At 41.4% G+C, this 15,717-nt stretch overlaps 1 protein-coding gene across 1 annotated transcript in view; it reads right to left on the bottom strand.

The window, feature by feature from the left end:
• LOC103179582 (glutamate receptor ionotropic, kainate 3) overlaps positions 1–15,717 on the bottom strand; it is a 117,562-nt gene that overhangs the window by 62,239 nt on the left and 39,606 nt on the right. The gene's annotated exons all lie outside the window — the stretch shown is intronic.

The raw sequence follows: 15,717 nt of genomic DNA, 5'->3' as shown, positions 1-15,717 counted from the left end.
CTTATGAATCCTGGCTTAGCACCCGAATTGAAGGTGGAAGCCAAGAGGAGTGGGGAGGGGAGAGACGACTGAAAGCGTGGTGCGTGGTCCAAGAAGTCGGACTTACGATGGACTTTGAACGAGGTCAGGAAGGGAGCAAGTCAGAGGGAATCCAATGGAGACAGGCTGAGAGCGCAACCAACAACTGTGGAGCTCACAACCTTCTGACTCAGAGGCAAGAGTGCTACCAACTGAGTGAATATGACATGTTTAGTTGCAGACAATGTGCAGTTATTTTACAGCCAGTGTGAGATGCCAGTTGTAATGGTCATTTTGATTTAGACTCAGAGCAAAGAGCATCGGCGTGGTAAAATATTGCAATCTGTTCTGTGTTATTTAAGGTCTATGTGAATAGTGGCATCTGAGCAAGTGAGGGGAAGTCTGAGAAAATGTCTTGGCCTAAGAGAATAAAGTAACAGAGACTTACTAATCAAATGTTGGGTGATAATAATGATAATCCTTGCATTTTGAGATGATGCCATAAGTTGTAGAAACTATCAATTCGATAGCTGCTCGTTCGATAGGATATACTAGACCTGCCTGAAATTCCATTTAATCTTAGGCTAATTTTAAAACATTTTACTTTTTAAAGATTATGATTGCACAGAAATGTAGAAAACTCTTCAATTTAATCTATGTTTGGAAGCTGGTTTTCCACAGTTCTTCAAAAAGGACTGGCTTCCAAATTAAGATGGAATTTAAGAATTTAGCAGAATTTGCACCACCTCAAATTTGGTCGGAGACTAGGTGGAGGTGAGACGCTACCCACACAAAGGGTATTACATAAATGCAAGTTGTTGTTAATAATAATAATAATCCTTACATTTAATATAGCGCCTTATCACATCATTGAGATATCTCAAAGAGCGTCACAGAATATACTGTAAATGAATTGACTGTGTATTTAATGGGTAATTGAAACCAATTGCGCACAGCAGTGTCCCACAAACAGTGGTGGTGTAATCCTAACCCTAATTTTGTTAAAATTGAAACTGCGATAAATTAAAAGAGTTGGAGCTTCACCAGGGATACATCTCTCCCTGGAGGCAGTGGATTAAGACAGGGTGTCAGCAACTGGACACCTGAGAGAATTGGAGCCCTCCAATGAGTGAATTCAGCGCTAATTGTCTGTGTCTAGTGACCAGTGCACACCAGATATCTCATTTGTCTCACGCATGTAGCTCGGAGATGCCTGGAATGAATGTGTACATAATTAAGTCGATTTACTGAGTGAACGCTTCTCACAGGGAGTGAACGCTGCTCACAGGGAGCTGTAGATTAGAGATAGACATTTAGGAGATAAAAGTAATCAGAACCACGCTGTAATAATATAGTCTTTTTTTTACAATTGACCAGGATCATTTTCAACAATACGTCTCATCATCTAGGCTGACCCTCCAGTGCACTACGTTTTGTGGGGGTAGCGCTGCATTGTTGGAGATGCCATCCTTTGGAAGAGATGTGCCACCTTAAATGTTAAGACAAAATGGTCTCACAGGCTATGGTTGGATTTGGGATTTGGACCATTTTTGGAATTCAAATTTAAGAAAGCGCAGAATGGTGGAATAACTCTTGAATTTAGTCTTACTTCGGTTTAAGAAAAAGGCGGCCTTTGAATTAATCTTGAATTTAAGAAATTTCCTCAATTCTGGCTAGTCTTAAATGCTAAGGCAAAATGGTCTCGCAGGCTAAGACGAAGAGGAATTTCAGGTCTGGTCTCAGTACCAGAGCCAGTAATAAGTAATGTGTTTTTGCCGCATGAGTAAGCAGTTAGTCCCGGTTGCGGAGATTTGGAGAGAGAAGAAAAATCTCAAATCCTGCTGGTAATCAATTACTTAGTGAAATAACAGTCTTTGACTCTGAATTGATTGTGTGCGCAGAGGAAAAGCTGTACAAATCTCAGTAGCTGCTTTGGATCGATATGTCTCTTTTCTTTTAATCATCTTTTTGTGGGCTTAATCCTTCCTGTAATTAAAACTATAAGGATCTGTAACACATGCGTGTTTGCATTGTTGTTTTGAGAGGCGGGGAAATACCTTTTAATTTGGCTTTTTGCTGCGTTTCACCCACAAAATACCCAGTCAATCTACTTTAAATATATTCTGCGAAGCGCTTTGAGACATCTCAACGACATGATAAGATGCTGCAATATCAAATGCAAGGATTATTATTATTTGGAAAGTATTTTTCTGTTTGGAAGCCTGAATTTCCTCATCAAAATTTTAAATTATGCAGAATTGTGGAGGTTTCAGCATTAAATGTGGAAATCAGTTTTCCACAGCTCTTAAAAACAATCCTATTCCAGACACAGGGAAATATCCATTTCTAGGCGGCATATATAATAATAATAATAATGATAATAATAATAATCCTTGCATTTGATATAGCGCTTTTTCACGTCTTCTAGACGTCTCAAAGCACTTCACGGAATAGACTGTAAGTGAATTGACTGTATATTTATGGGAGAAACGCAGAAGCAATTGCGCACAGCAGTGTCCCACAAACAGTTGTGGTTTGAAGTGACCAATTTTTTTTCTATGAGGGATTATTATCAGTGAAATCTTTGATCTGGTCTGGATACTCGGTGATGGGCTTCCGTATGTGTCAAACGCCCAGGCTCACTCTAAAAAAAATCTTAAATCCAAACCGGCTTCCAGATGCAACTCAAGTTGAAAATTTTCCATCATATCATTCTGTTTAATCTTAAGTTTGGAGACCTTCATGCAAAGGCTAAGTGGTGGTGGTGGGGGGGGGGGGCGGGGAAGTAGGAATTAAGAATTTAACATAAAAAGAAGACATAAAACGTCTGAAGAATTCTAAATTAAATATTTCAGCATTGAACTGGAGCTGTAGAGATCACACAGGTCTGCAGGAATTTCTTATTAAGGAATCATGTTAGGAATTACTACAATTAGATCCCATGATCTGTTTTTAATTTAATGTTTGGGTACCCAAGCATGCAGATAAAATGGAACAATCAGAAGGATTGGATCATTGGGAAAATGCCCGCTGGGCAAGATTGATATATTGGCTGAAAATATAGTCATTTAACTAGTTACTATCGAGCACATATCCATAGCACAAACCTGTCCGCAGAGTAAGAATTGGCACTCAATGAAAACTCAGGGCTGACGGTGTGAGAAATGGAGATGTCAAACTGGGGCTATAGGAGATGCATTTGTCGAGGCAAACTCAGGCCAAATAGAGAGGACTAAGCTGTGCTTTACGTGACTTAAGAATTTTGCGCAATTGTACATTGTGCCTCCTTCACTCATAACAATCTGCTCGTTCTTTTCACTGAGCCTTACTGGCCCACTCCACATCCCCTGTTCTATCCACCCCACCATCGGATACTTGGCACTCACTATCTGGAATTCCATTCCCAAGTCCCTCCGACTCACTTCCTCCCTCCACTCTTTCAAGGTATGTCTCACAATGCACCTTCAGTCACTTTTCTCCTCCTCAACCCTTTCAGCTCCCACCCTCGGCTCCAGTGCCCAGACTGAATTGTCAAGAATTTTGTCCTCCCGTTGTGAAAGGTGCTATGTATAATTACATTTTAAGATCAGATAGTCTTGCAGGTTAAGTCTAGGTGGAATTTCAGCTCGATTGAAAGAGACAAAGCAATCTGCTGAGCTTCACATTATGTAGGCATCCTTGGAATCACAGTGTCATAGAAGTTGGTAGGACAGAAGGCCATTGTGCCTGTGCCATTTCCTTGAAAGAGCTTTCTATTCAGTCCCTTGTCTTTGAGTGAATTATTTATTTGTCAGCTGAAGTTAACAATATTGCTAATAACCAAGTAGAAGGTGCATGTGTTGCCAGCTTGGGTGGCGGGACTGGTCTCCAGGTCGATGGGTTTTGTAAATAAAACCACGGTGAGACAGTGCAGAGCTGCCAATAGGGAGGGCTGCATTTTAAGATTAATGAAGTTTGGAAATAAAGACTGTTTTAATACAGATTTAAGTACAGCAAAACCTGGAGGAAATCCCCAACCTACGACCTGACTGTGTCATTCATTAATAATCTTCCATCTCTTTGGAACCGAGGTTTGTGTAACCAAGGGCAGCCCAAGGATTTTTGCATGTGATGGACCTCAAGCCATTAACCTCTCTTTCTAATAGGCTAATTGGCTGGAATAAAACAGCTTCCAATGGAATAACTAACAATGAACCATTGTATCTCAACAACTCAGTCATTTCTCTGTTTAGTACTTTTGTTTCACGACTGAATCTTCAGCAAATATACAGACAATGAATCAGTTCACCTACAAATACAGGGTCATTTCAAGCTACAGAAAATCCTGGAGATATCTCGGTGACGTGATAAATAATAAAATAAAACAATGATCTTTGCATTTGATATAGCGCCTGATCACGTCGTTGAGACAACAACAACAACAAGATTCCATTTATAGAGCGCCTTTCAAGTCGAGAGGACATCTCAAAGCGCTTCACAGACTATATTGTAATTGACTGTATATTTTGTGGACAAACACTGACAGTAATATAATAGTGGGTGGCACATTAATACACTGGCCTTTTACTTCTGGTACCTGGATTTGAATCTGGATTAGAGGGTTAAAAGGGTTAAAAGTCCCCACTCTCTACTTGGTGTAAGATTACTAAATGAAATGAATTTGAAATCCTTGCCATGATCCCCAGTGGAGGAATAAGCTTGTGAGCAGTGATTGGGCATGTTAGGCTTCCTCAGTCTGGCAAAAAGACATCTCAGCAGGAACCTGATGGAGGTATAGAAGATTTTAAATGAGATGGAGAAAGTAAACCCAGAACAATACATTCAGATATCCTGAGACAGCAGAACAAGAGGACATGGGTTTAGAACTGAAACTAAAATTATAATAATCCTTGCGTTTGATACAGTGCCTTCTCACGTCATTGAAACGTCTCAAAGCACTTCACAGGATACACTGTAAAGTGAATTAACTGTATATCTTGTGGGTGTTACCCAGAGGATAATTGGCAACAACAACAACTTGGATGTATATAGTAACAATAATAATAATGATGATAATAATAATAATGATAATAATAATAATGCTTGCACTTGATATTTGGCATCTTCGAGATGTTGCAAAGTGCTTCACAAAATGTAGCACCTTTCACATGGGATAGGGTCTTGGAGTGTTTAATTAGCAACTAGAAGGGGGTTACCAGCAAGGATGTCTGAGGCCAGGATACTCATTGAAAAAAAGCAGGTCGATGCTATGATGGGAGGATGGGAGGGAAGGATGAGATTAAGTTGGCCAAAGGGTCTTCTTCACCTGAACCTCTTTTGCGAGTTTCAACACTTCACAAGGGGAGCGGGGAGCCAATCTTCCCAAAATGCTGCTGTCAAATTGAAACTTCACATATTCTTTTCAATATAATAAGATTGCTTAACACCACACAATACAAGCCAATGACCCAACAACCTAAGATTAGAGTGTTGAACTGTGGGTCTCCAGTTTAAATGAACCATATTGCCTTGAGCACTAAAATCCAATTGATAATAAACGGGGTCTTGATATTCTGTTGGTTGTACAATCTGACTTTTTTCTGGGATTATGATATAAAGCTCAATAAAAGGATTCTAAATGCTCAATAGCTAGTTACAATTTAACAAATCTGATATGTATAATAACAATAATAATAATTACTTGCATTTATACAGATAAAAATAAAGGTCTGAAAGCGTTTCAGAAAATATCACCTATTTGAGAGAGTAATTTAGAAATGGAACAGATAGCCAGAATGGTTGGTTGATGCCAGGACACTGGGACTCATTTAAAAAGCAGCTTGATGCTGTGATGGGAGAACAGGGGGATGGGTGTTCTGGAGAGATGAGAACAGATGGGCTGAAGTGTCTTCTATTTCCAAACCAATCTTGTGAGTAATGAAGTGAAGGTTGTTATACAGACAAGCCCAGTAGCTAATCTGTGCCAGCAAATTCCATTAAACAACAATGGGATGAGCAGCCGATTAATTTGAATTTGGGAGTGAATTTGGGATGAGGACGGAATATAAACCAGGATATACTGAGAGAAAGTGGTCATGTTTCATCGAGATAGGAACACCGGGAGGGTCCCTTTAGGTCCACCCAGAATCACAAACCAGATAGAACGTAAAATGAGTAACGCAGTCACAGAATGTTCATCTAGAAATAAATAATAACATGATACTGCATATGATGTAGAATCTTCTATGCATTATGTATCACCTACAATGTCCTGGTGGCTTATTTGAGAAGGAAGATAATTGTCATGAAATCACAGGTCTAATCGCTTGGTGCTAATTAAACTCAAGGGAACAACATTGCATGGATGAATGCGCATTAATTATCATTGTCTCTTTGTCAGATCATCTCTTGGAGTCATCACTCTGAGACTCAAAGCACTGCAGTATTCAGGTAGGCATCACTGTAACTGTTAGCTCTGACAAGTGCAACGCTACAACAACAACAAATTAAATTTAATAGCACCTTTCACATCAGACATTCCAAGGCGCTGGATAGTTGGGGATTTGGACCCAACGTGGGGTTGGGAATCAGGACGGGCGGAGGGCAGGGAGGGAAGGGGTAGGAGCTCGTGGTAGAAGAGGAGGGTCTTGAGATGAAAACAATAATAATCCTTGCATCATGTGTCCAGGACATCTCAAAGCGCTTGACACAATATATTGTGTGGCGAATTGACTGGACATTTCTGGGTGAAACGCGCAGCCAATTGCACACAGCAGTGTCCCACAAACAGCAGTGAATTATGTGACCATTTATTTTTGTTAATTGTTTTTTAATGTATTCCCGAAAGCGATCAACCAGTTGCTAACAGCCGGGTTTCTATTTACCGCTGGGCAAACAGAAGTGTTTGGAGTAAAGGAACTTGCGTAATGTTTCACTCTGCCCGGGAATGGAACCCAGGTCCCCTCGCTTGCGAGGCGAGTGCTTTAACCAATACTCTACACGTCTCCGCAAAGATGGGCCTTGATGGAGGCGAGGGAGGGAGCGACGCAAAGAGACTGTGTGATGTGAGTTCCAAAGGGTGGGGGAAACCTCAATGTGTGGTCTCCCCATTCCACCTCACTCCTTATATAAGTGTCGGTCGTGGCTGCAGTGGGGTTAGGGAACTCTATCACTTGCATTCAAGTTGGGTCAGAACTAATGAAACGTTCCCATGTAGCTGAACAGGTTTAACCTTTGACCCAAACTGTGTTAAATGCCACATTGAAAGACAGAGCTGGCAGTGTGTGAGCTGTTAGTTTCTCTCTATGAGCCGCTGGGGATTAGTAAAAGTCCAACAGCCAGAAAATCCAATTGAAATGCAGCTGCGAGCCAGCTCACAACCACACAAATAATCCCTCCATTTGTTACAACATGGAAATTACAGCCTGTAACATGGAAATGCCTCAAAGCGCTTCACTGGGAGTTGCTGTGAAGTGTAGTGACTGGTCTATTTTGTAGGCGAACACGGCAGCCAATTTGCGGATAACGAAGCAAATGACTAATTTTTCTTCGGTTCTGTCAGGGACTGGGTGATGGGAGTTCCAGAGGGTGGGGGAAACCCCATTCGACTTCACCCCTTATGAAATCTATGCGTTGCGATGAGAAACCCCAGCCCTACAATTAATTCACTGCAGTTAAAATTCAACAACTCACTGGAAATAATAATAATAATCCTTGCATTTGATATAGTGCCTTATTAGGTCGTCGAGACGTCTCAAAGCGCTTCGCAGCATATACTGTAAAGTGGAGTGACTGTATTTTGTGGGCGAAACGCAGCATGCAGTTTGCACTCAGCAACAGCCCCCACACAGCCATACAGTGAGTCATTCGAATGAGTTTCGAATATCATTCTTTGAAACAATGGGGGCGGAATTAACGTTGATGAGGTATAATTGCCGTTGTGCATGATACCTGCCACTTCGCTCCAAAGTAACACATCGTGCAAAGCACTTTGAGACTCTCTGAGTAACAAGACGCAAGACTGAACGCAAACTGTATTAGCCTCACTTTGGCTCTCATCAACGACATGAAGAAATATTGCTGAGTTCTTCACCAACGGCTGGACTAATTTATCGAGGAGGAGAAAAAAAAACCTTGTCGGAAATGCTATTCTTGGAGGGGAAAAAAGGTCGCTCAAGCAAATGCTAGTGATCTAAATGCGCAGCTTAGTGACCCGAGCACAGTTAAGACTCAGGAGGAATCTCGATAGTCTGTCATCTTCTCTCTAATACTAGAAGTTAAACGCTTCAGAAGGGCCTGACTCAGCTTCTTGTTAACAGTGAGTTATGCTATTGTAACCCACTATTCTTGTGCATCAAGATTATGTCTGAAAATAAAGAGCCCAAAGATTCTCTTGTACCAGACACTACTCTCAATTCTATTGCTGCTTTGCAAAACTCTACACTGGTCTGTATTTCCTATCAATTGACTGCTTGTTAGCCTTGATGCATAGGAACAGGCCATTCGGTCTGTCCAGTCTTTTTATTAGATTATATTGGTTCATAACAATAATAATCCTTTCGTTTGGTTATATAGCTTCATCGTATTGTCAATGTCTCAATGTTTTGCTGTAAAGCGTAGTGACTGTGTATTTGTAAGTAAGCACAGCAACCAATTGGCATAGAGCAATGTCTCACAAACAGCCGTGGAGTGAGCGAGCTATTTTATCTGGGGGATTATTGGCCAGGACACTGGGGAGAGAGAAATTCCCCAGTGTCCTGGCCAATAATGGGGCCATTTGAACAGGCAGTCAGTCAGCACTTCGGATTAACGTCTCATCTGAAAGACTGCACCCCTGATAATGCTTCACACCCCTAGCGCTGCACTGGAGTGCCAGTGCAAACAAGATCATAAGAGTAATTAGAGACATTTCCCATCCATGTTTACTGAGATAATCACTGGAAGCCATTCTCTCCGGATGCCATCTGTGGGGCTGAGATTGCAAAGCAAGCCAGCGGCTGACAATTGGAATCACTGTGTAACCATAGACCCTCCCTGGAGACAGACGCTGCCTCCCAGCTAACCTGTGGCAGCACTAATACTCTGCAAATTGTTGAATACTACGCATTCAGCAAGTTTTTGTCTGTTACAAGGCACTCATAATTCCTTTTTTTTTCTCAATCGGGACCGCCTGGTGTATTGTTTTGCTGATACCGTTATAAAAAGAAAGAATTGATCGCTAAGCTTGTGCTTTGTTCTTTGTACTCTTGCAAAAGTGTTAACAATTGTAGAGAGCCCCCTAGCTCATAGGAATCATTAGATGTTTGTCAGTGGAGAAAGCTTTAAAACCTTAAGATCTGATGACTCTATTTTTGTAATCTTTTCTTTTCCCCATTTTGTTTCCTTCTCCCCCAAAATGCCAATGCTCTGCCTTTCTTTAATCCAAGGAGTATTGTCATGTATTAGCCTGGCTCAGTTGACCATGTTCTTGCCTCTTGAGTCAGAAGGTTGAAGATTCACCCAGAGCTTGAAACTCATACAGTCTAAGCTGACCCTCCAATGCAGTGCTGGGGGATGTGTTGCATTGCTAGAAGTGATGTCCTTCAGATGAGACATTAAACCAAGTTCCTGTCTGTTTGTTCAGGTGGAGGTTAAAGATCTATTTGAAAAGAGAAGGGAGTTTGTCTGGTGCCCTGGCCAACAATCCCTCAAATAAAATAGATTTACGTACTTCATGCCTGTTTGCAGGAAATTGCTGTGTGCAAATCGGCTTGTATATCCGCTTGCAAAATATGCTGTCACTGGACTTTGCAGTATTCTGTGAAGCACTTTGAAAGGTCTTCCTGACTTGAAGAGTGCTATATCAAATGTAAGGATTGTTATTATGTATTATTATGAAGCATCACGTGCGTTGAGGATCTATCTATCGCTCTCTATTAGTTGTAGCAGTCTAGTTAAACATGACATTTCCAGCATGTACAAATTTTGGAAGATTTTGGACTCTTCATGGTGCAGAAGGAGTTATAACATTGCCAGTGATAGAGCTTTATTAGACTTCTTTGTCCCAGCAAAGGTGGGGAAAGGGGCACGTAATGTCCAGCTGAATCGCAAGACAACTCAAACTTAAAATGGTGCCTCAGTCACAGAAAAAAAGGATCGGGAACTAAATAAAACATTTTAAAACTAAATAGGTTCCATTAGAAAACTGTCCTTTCACCTCTGGGACCTGGCATTCAGAACAACTTTGCCAGATGGAAAGCAGCCTTGTTTATCACAGCTGTTGAAAGACCTTCAGCTCCCAGTAGAAGTGAAAAACAGCTTGATGAGACAGAATTTGGCAGCTTTACTCGGAAAAAGAGGTTGGGGTAAGGAAAGGCTATTGGAATCTGCACAACATCCACCTAAACTGCCAGCGGTTAACAGTGTCAGCTTGTCTTGGATGGTTCTTTTCTAAGGAGGTGAGAGCACAAAAGCAGCACTGCCTCGTTGTTCTTTTGGATGAGACGGTTAAACTGCGGTCCTGTTTGCCTGTTCTCTTGATGATTTTAAAGGTTCTGTGAAACTAGTTGAAAGGAGAATTTCCATGTGTAGATGGGAGGCATGGAACTCTCAGTTCGGTTTAGATGCTCTTAAACACGGTGATGGGTTCCTGTAGGTATCAGACACCCAACAAAGACCAAACAAAGACTATTCTCTGTGCCCTACGTAGTGAGCAATCCTCCAGATTAATTGTTCATTCTCCGCATTTTTCTTTTCGTAGTATTTAGCCAGTGCACATGGTCAGATTTTTCCAACAAAAACAGTTACTTCACCTGACAGTAAATACTGATTGAGTATCTGAGGTGTTTCAATGTGGTAAAATGCTACCGCATTCATAGGACTATTCAGTGTCACAGTCACAAACTCCTTTGTAATGGAATGTGAGCTTCCTTTCTCTTTTGTTCCTTTATTTTTCTCACTCTTTCTCCCGTTCTCGCTGATTTGAAAAATGCTTGATGCTTTCGTTAAGTCTGAAGAATTAGACTGCTTTTGCAACTAGTTTTGCTTCCTGCGAAGATCACAACCTTCCTCCCAATAAATAGACAAGCATGAAAGAGCAGGAAATCAATCACACATTTCCAGGCTTCATAGCACAATTGAATGCCCAGAGTCCCACACTCCCTTTATAAGAACACAAGAAAAGGCAGAGATTAAAAAAGGCTATTTGGTTTCCAAAGGTTATTCCTCTGAATAGTAAGAAAGTCCCCCAATAGTTTGGAATGTTGTATTGAAAATATTTTTTGTTTTTCCTGGTGGCTAATGTTTCAATGGCTTTTGAGTTGGTTGAATCTATTTTGTTGCTTTTCTTTGAATGAACACTGTGACTTTATTTTGTCTATATTATCATTATATTATGATTATTATAATAATTATTATTATTATCATTATTTGATGTACATCAAAGAGCCTCTCCCTTAATGTCATCTTGTTTCATTGTTTACCGGGGATCTGTTTCTCACACGCCTGGAAATGCATCACTGTGCGTCAGGGTATCCAAACAACAACAACAAATTACATGTATATGGTGCCTTTCACGTTAGGAGAAAGTCCCAAACTAAAATGAGAGCTCCCTGCATGTCACCGACACACAGAAGTTCCCACGTTTGGAATGGAAAACGCCCACTCTCCTACCAGAGAGATGCACTCTTCTTACCTAATTCTAGAGTGTATTAGGCATAGGTTGGTCAGAGCCATGACTTGGGGACCAAAAAGGATGCATTGGTGGCAACTGCTAGATTTAATCAACTAAAACTGGATAGTTTGCCGTTGAAAGCACTATCTGGCAAGCTTCCTGCTGCTTGTCCAACCAGGACCACCCCTCCTACCTGTGATGGCTTTGGATTGCAGGGTTAGTGGGAGCTGAGTGGGAAGAATCTGTTTAACACCCGGTGCTCTTTCCTGCTACTTTCCTTTTGCAAGTGTAAGGTTTTGTGCTGTAGCTGGTTCCGCTTGTGAACCAGCACAAGGCAGCACATTGCTGGGTTGGTTGATTGTGGAATTGTTTTCAGGTTGAAATTGACAAGCAGATCATCATGTGGACAGAGAATCTGCTGTCTCCTGTGAAGAAAATGACATGCTGGTACAATACACACAGAATGTTATTAAGCTTCTTTTTTTCCATCAATAGGACAGAGTGGGAATGCTTCTTTGAGAAATTCTTTCAAAGCCAATGCAATTTTGAAGAATTCTCGATGTTGCCCGAGTTGAACCGTGGGTGTTAATAAGATTTCAGGCTTTGCTTGAATGCATTTCTTTTGGTCAGTCAGGTATCTGACACGGGTGGAAACCCATCAACGTGCCTAGAATATCAGAGCCAAACCTAAGTTCCATATATATAGAGGGCACATCCACATAGAAATTACCCCGTGTCTGGAATGGAGTGTACATTCCCTCACTGGAGGGACGTACCTAATTCCAGAGAGTATTGGGCACAGGTTGGAGAGAGCCAAGGCTTGGAGATCTCAGAGCGTGCCCTGAAGTAACTGGTGGAGTCGAACCAGCTAAACCACATATGTCATCGAGAGCGCTATCTCGCAGGCTTTCCGCTTCTTGTTCAGCTAGGACAACTCTACCCATTAGTGAGTGGGAAGAATCCATGGCCCCAGTGATCAAGCTGAGGAGACGAAAAATATTTTTGAATCAGGTCATGGGATATTTGATATTCTCTAGAGCAGAAAGTTTCCGTCTTGGTGGCTCCAAACTTTTAGAGAGATTTTACACGTTGGATTCCGGAGGTAAAAGTACTGAATCAACACAAATGTGAAGCACAGTGCTTTTGTCTAATGGTTCAAATTAGCTGCCACAAGCAGTCAGGTACTGAAATAAAGCTGAGGTTTTTGCATTATGTCACAGGCTGATTTAACTGAACTGGTTGGATTCTGTACGAGTTAGCAGAACGCTCAGTCTCCCTGCATCCGTTTTGCTCCTTGTGCTTTTTTTTCACTGAAATATCAGGAACCGCCCAAGGGAAATTCAGGAGAATAAAATAAAACTCAATTTATCTCATTGGCCTTTCAACCTTTCGCAATGTCCTGTATTACGTCCTAAACCCGACACATTGTTTTTGCAATTTAAAAAAAAAGAGGATATTTGGTTTCTCAGCTTTTGTTGTCAGAGATGGTTTGTTATGTTTTAAGGAGTGTCTGAATGAATTAATCCCTCCACCAAATTTATAATGGTAATAATAATAATCCTTACATTTGATATAGTTCCTTTCACCCGAGGAGAACGTCTCAAAGTGTTTCACAGGATTTAGTGTAAGGTGTGTTGACCATGTATTTATTGCAAAGTGAGGATAACTTTCGAAATTATATTGGAAAGCAACACACAAAATTATCGGCGACGACAAAATTCACAAGAAACATCAAATTAGCGTCCCTCTGGAAAACGATTGAAATTATTGTAGTTAATGGGTTTGTATTTATAACATGTTATGATGGCCTGAGCCAAACAGTCTGGGGAACATCAGACATTTAAATTACATTAAAATCAATATCATGTCCAATGAGAGGTTACCAGGGTCTTGTTAATATGTTGACTGTGTATTAGAGGTTGTGATCCTTAATCATACAGGGACTGGGATCTCATTACAAACTGCCTAACACTGACCAGCAATATAATAATTCTTGCACCTGATGTAGTGCCAATAAACATTCTCAAAATGCTTTGCCGAGTTTCTATTGACTTTGTACTTGTGAGCGAACACCACAGGCAATTTGTACACTTTTTACTATCCAGCGGGTTTGCCTGCAAAATGCATGCTGCAGTTTACAGTAAATCCTATGAAATGCTTTGAGATGTCTCACCGAAGACATAAAAGGCTGTGTCAAACGCAAGGGTTGTTAAAGTAGGTGGCTGTCTGAACTCCGTGTTGGCCTGGCTCAGTTGGTAGAACTCTCGCCTCTGAGTCAGAAGTTTGTGGGTCAGGACTTTGAACTCATAGACTAAGAAGACACTCCAGCGCAGTGCTGGGAGTGCACTTCATTATCAGAGGTGTCATCCTTCAGATGAGATGTTAACTAAAGGTCTCAGCTTTCTGTTCCCGCGGAGATTAAAGATCTCATGGCACTATTCAGAAAGAGAAGTGAGTTTCTCCCAGTCTCCTGGCCAACAATCCCACGAATAAAAATGGGTTATTCACTTCACAGCTGGCTGTGGGACATTGCCGTGCGCAAAATGGGCTGCCATGTTCTCCTACAACTCACAGTCACTACACTTCACAGTGTAAAAGTGCTTTATTATTATTTGATGATAATAGTAAATCGCCCTCAAAATATATAGTCAATTCACTTTACAGTGTACTCTGTGAAGCGCTTTGAGACGTCTCAATGACATGATAAGGCGCGATATCAAATGCAAAGATTATTATTAGTTCCAGCCCCGAACGCCCCTGAACTCTGGAGCTCTCTCCCTCAATCCCTCCCCCTTGCTCCCTCACTCCTCACCTTCAAATCCCACCTAAAGACCTTCCTTTTTGATCGTGCTTACGGTCACCTCCCTCCTCCGTCTCTCTCTTGTTTGTTGTCAAGTCTCCGCCACCGCAAAGCGCACTGGGAAGCTACCCCGCATGAAGGGGGCTATTTAAATGCAAGTTGTTGTCATTATTATCATCATTATTATTATAACTGAATCACTGTGGAATCTCAAGCTTGGTTGAAGGCCAGCAAGTGTCAGGTAGAGAACTCCAATACCAGGTCTTGTTTTTATGAGAGACAGCTGTGCAACAGCTGTGCAGCACCTAATGTACAGCTGAGGGCTCCATCGCCTCACTGCCTGCTACCCACTAATAAGCAAGCTCGCCACTTTCTGGAGACGTGGGCACGATAATTAATTTACAAATCTCCGAAGGGAAACGTTACATGACTGGAAGCTGGAACTAATTTACTCACTTCGAAACACTTCATCATTTTAATGCTTCTTGGCACTGATCACGTAATATTGCTTCCCTCCTTGCCGTGAACTGACTTTCATTGTAGATCCAGAGACTAGTAAATGGGGCGGTGGGAGTCGGTTTGGGTGAGGTATGGTTTTGGAGATTTATAATCCAGCCTATAAATCTTTTCTTTTTAACCATGATAAGAGGCCATCGATTTAGGATAATTAGCAAAGGTAGGACATTCGGAGAATGTTCTTTCTTTTTACCCAGAGAGTTGTTAGGATGTGGAATTGCCTTGCTTTCAAGAGGGAACTACAGAGATATTTCAAGAGGAGCCAATTGTAGAGGTATGGGAGGAGAAATGGCAAGTAAATAGGACTCAGAGAGCCAAAACAGACATAATGGGCAAATAGCATTCTACGTTGTCAATTTCTATAGTTCTGAGGTTTAAACTCTGCTATGAACTATAACTTCTTCCTACTTTGTTGGGGCTGTGAAGGTGGCGGTTAGCAATCAGCAGCATGAGGTTGAAGAGTTTTAAACCTTTTTTTAATGGGAAGCCTTTGAGAATATCGCGTGTCACCTGCATTGGTCTGTGTCTATGCGCGATTTGTCTTTATATAACTCTTCCAGAACTGGGAAACTGAGGACATTTCCAAGTGGAGTTAGTTGTCAATTTGGCTCAGTCCGTTTCACTCTCACCTCTAAACCACATACTTGTGGGTTCAAGCTCCACACAAGACTTTGAGTTCATAATCCTGGGAGATATTCCAGGACAGTGCTGGGGGACCGATGCATTCATTGTGCAAGAAATTGGCCCTCAGATG

The sequence above is a fragment of the Callorhinchus milii genome, unplaced genomic scaffold (genome assembly GCF_018977255.1).
Source record: "Callorhinchus milii isolate IMCB2004 unplaced genomic scaffold, IMCB_Cmil_1.0 Scaffold10, whole genome shotgun sequence".
NCBI lineage: Eukaryota > Metazoa > Chordata > Chondrichthyes > Chimaeriformes > Callorhinchidae > Callorhinchus > Callorhinchus milii.
The sequence above is the reverse complement of the archived record's forward strand: the minus strand, read 5'-3'. Positions and strand labels throughout refer to the sequence as shown.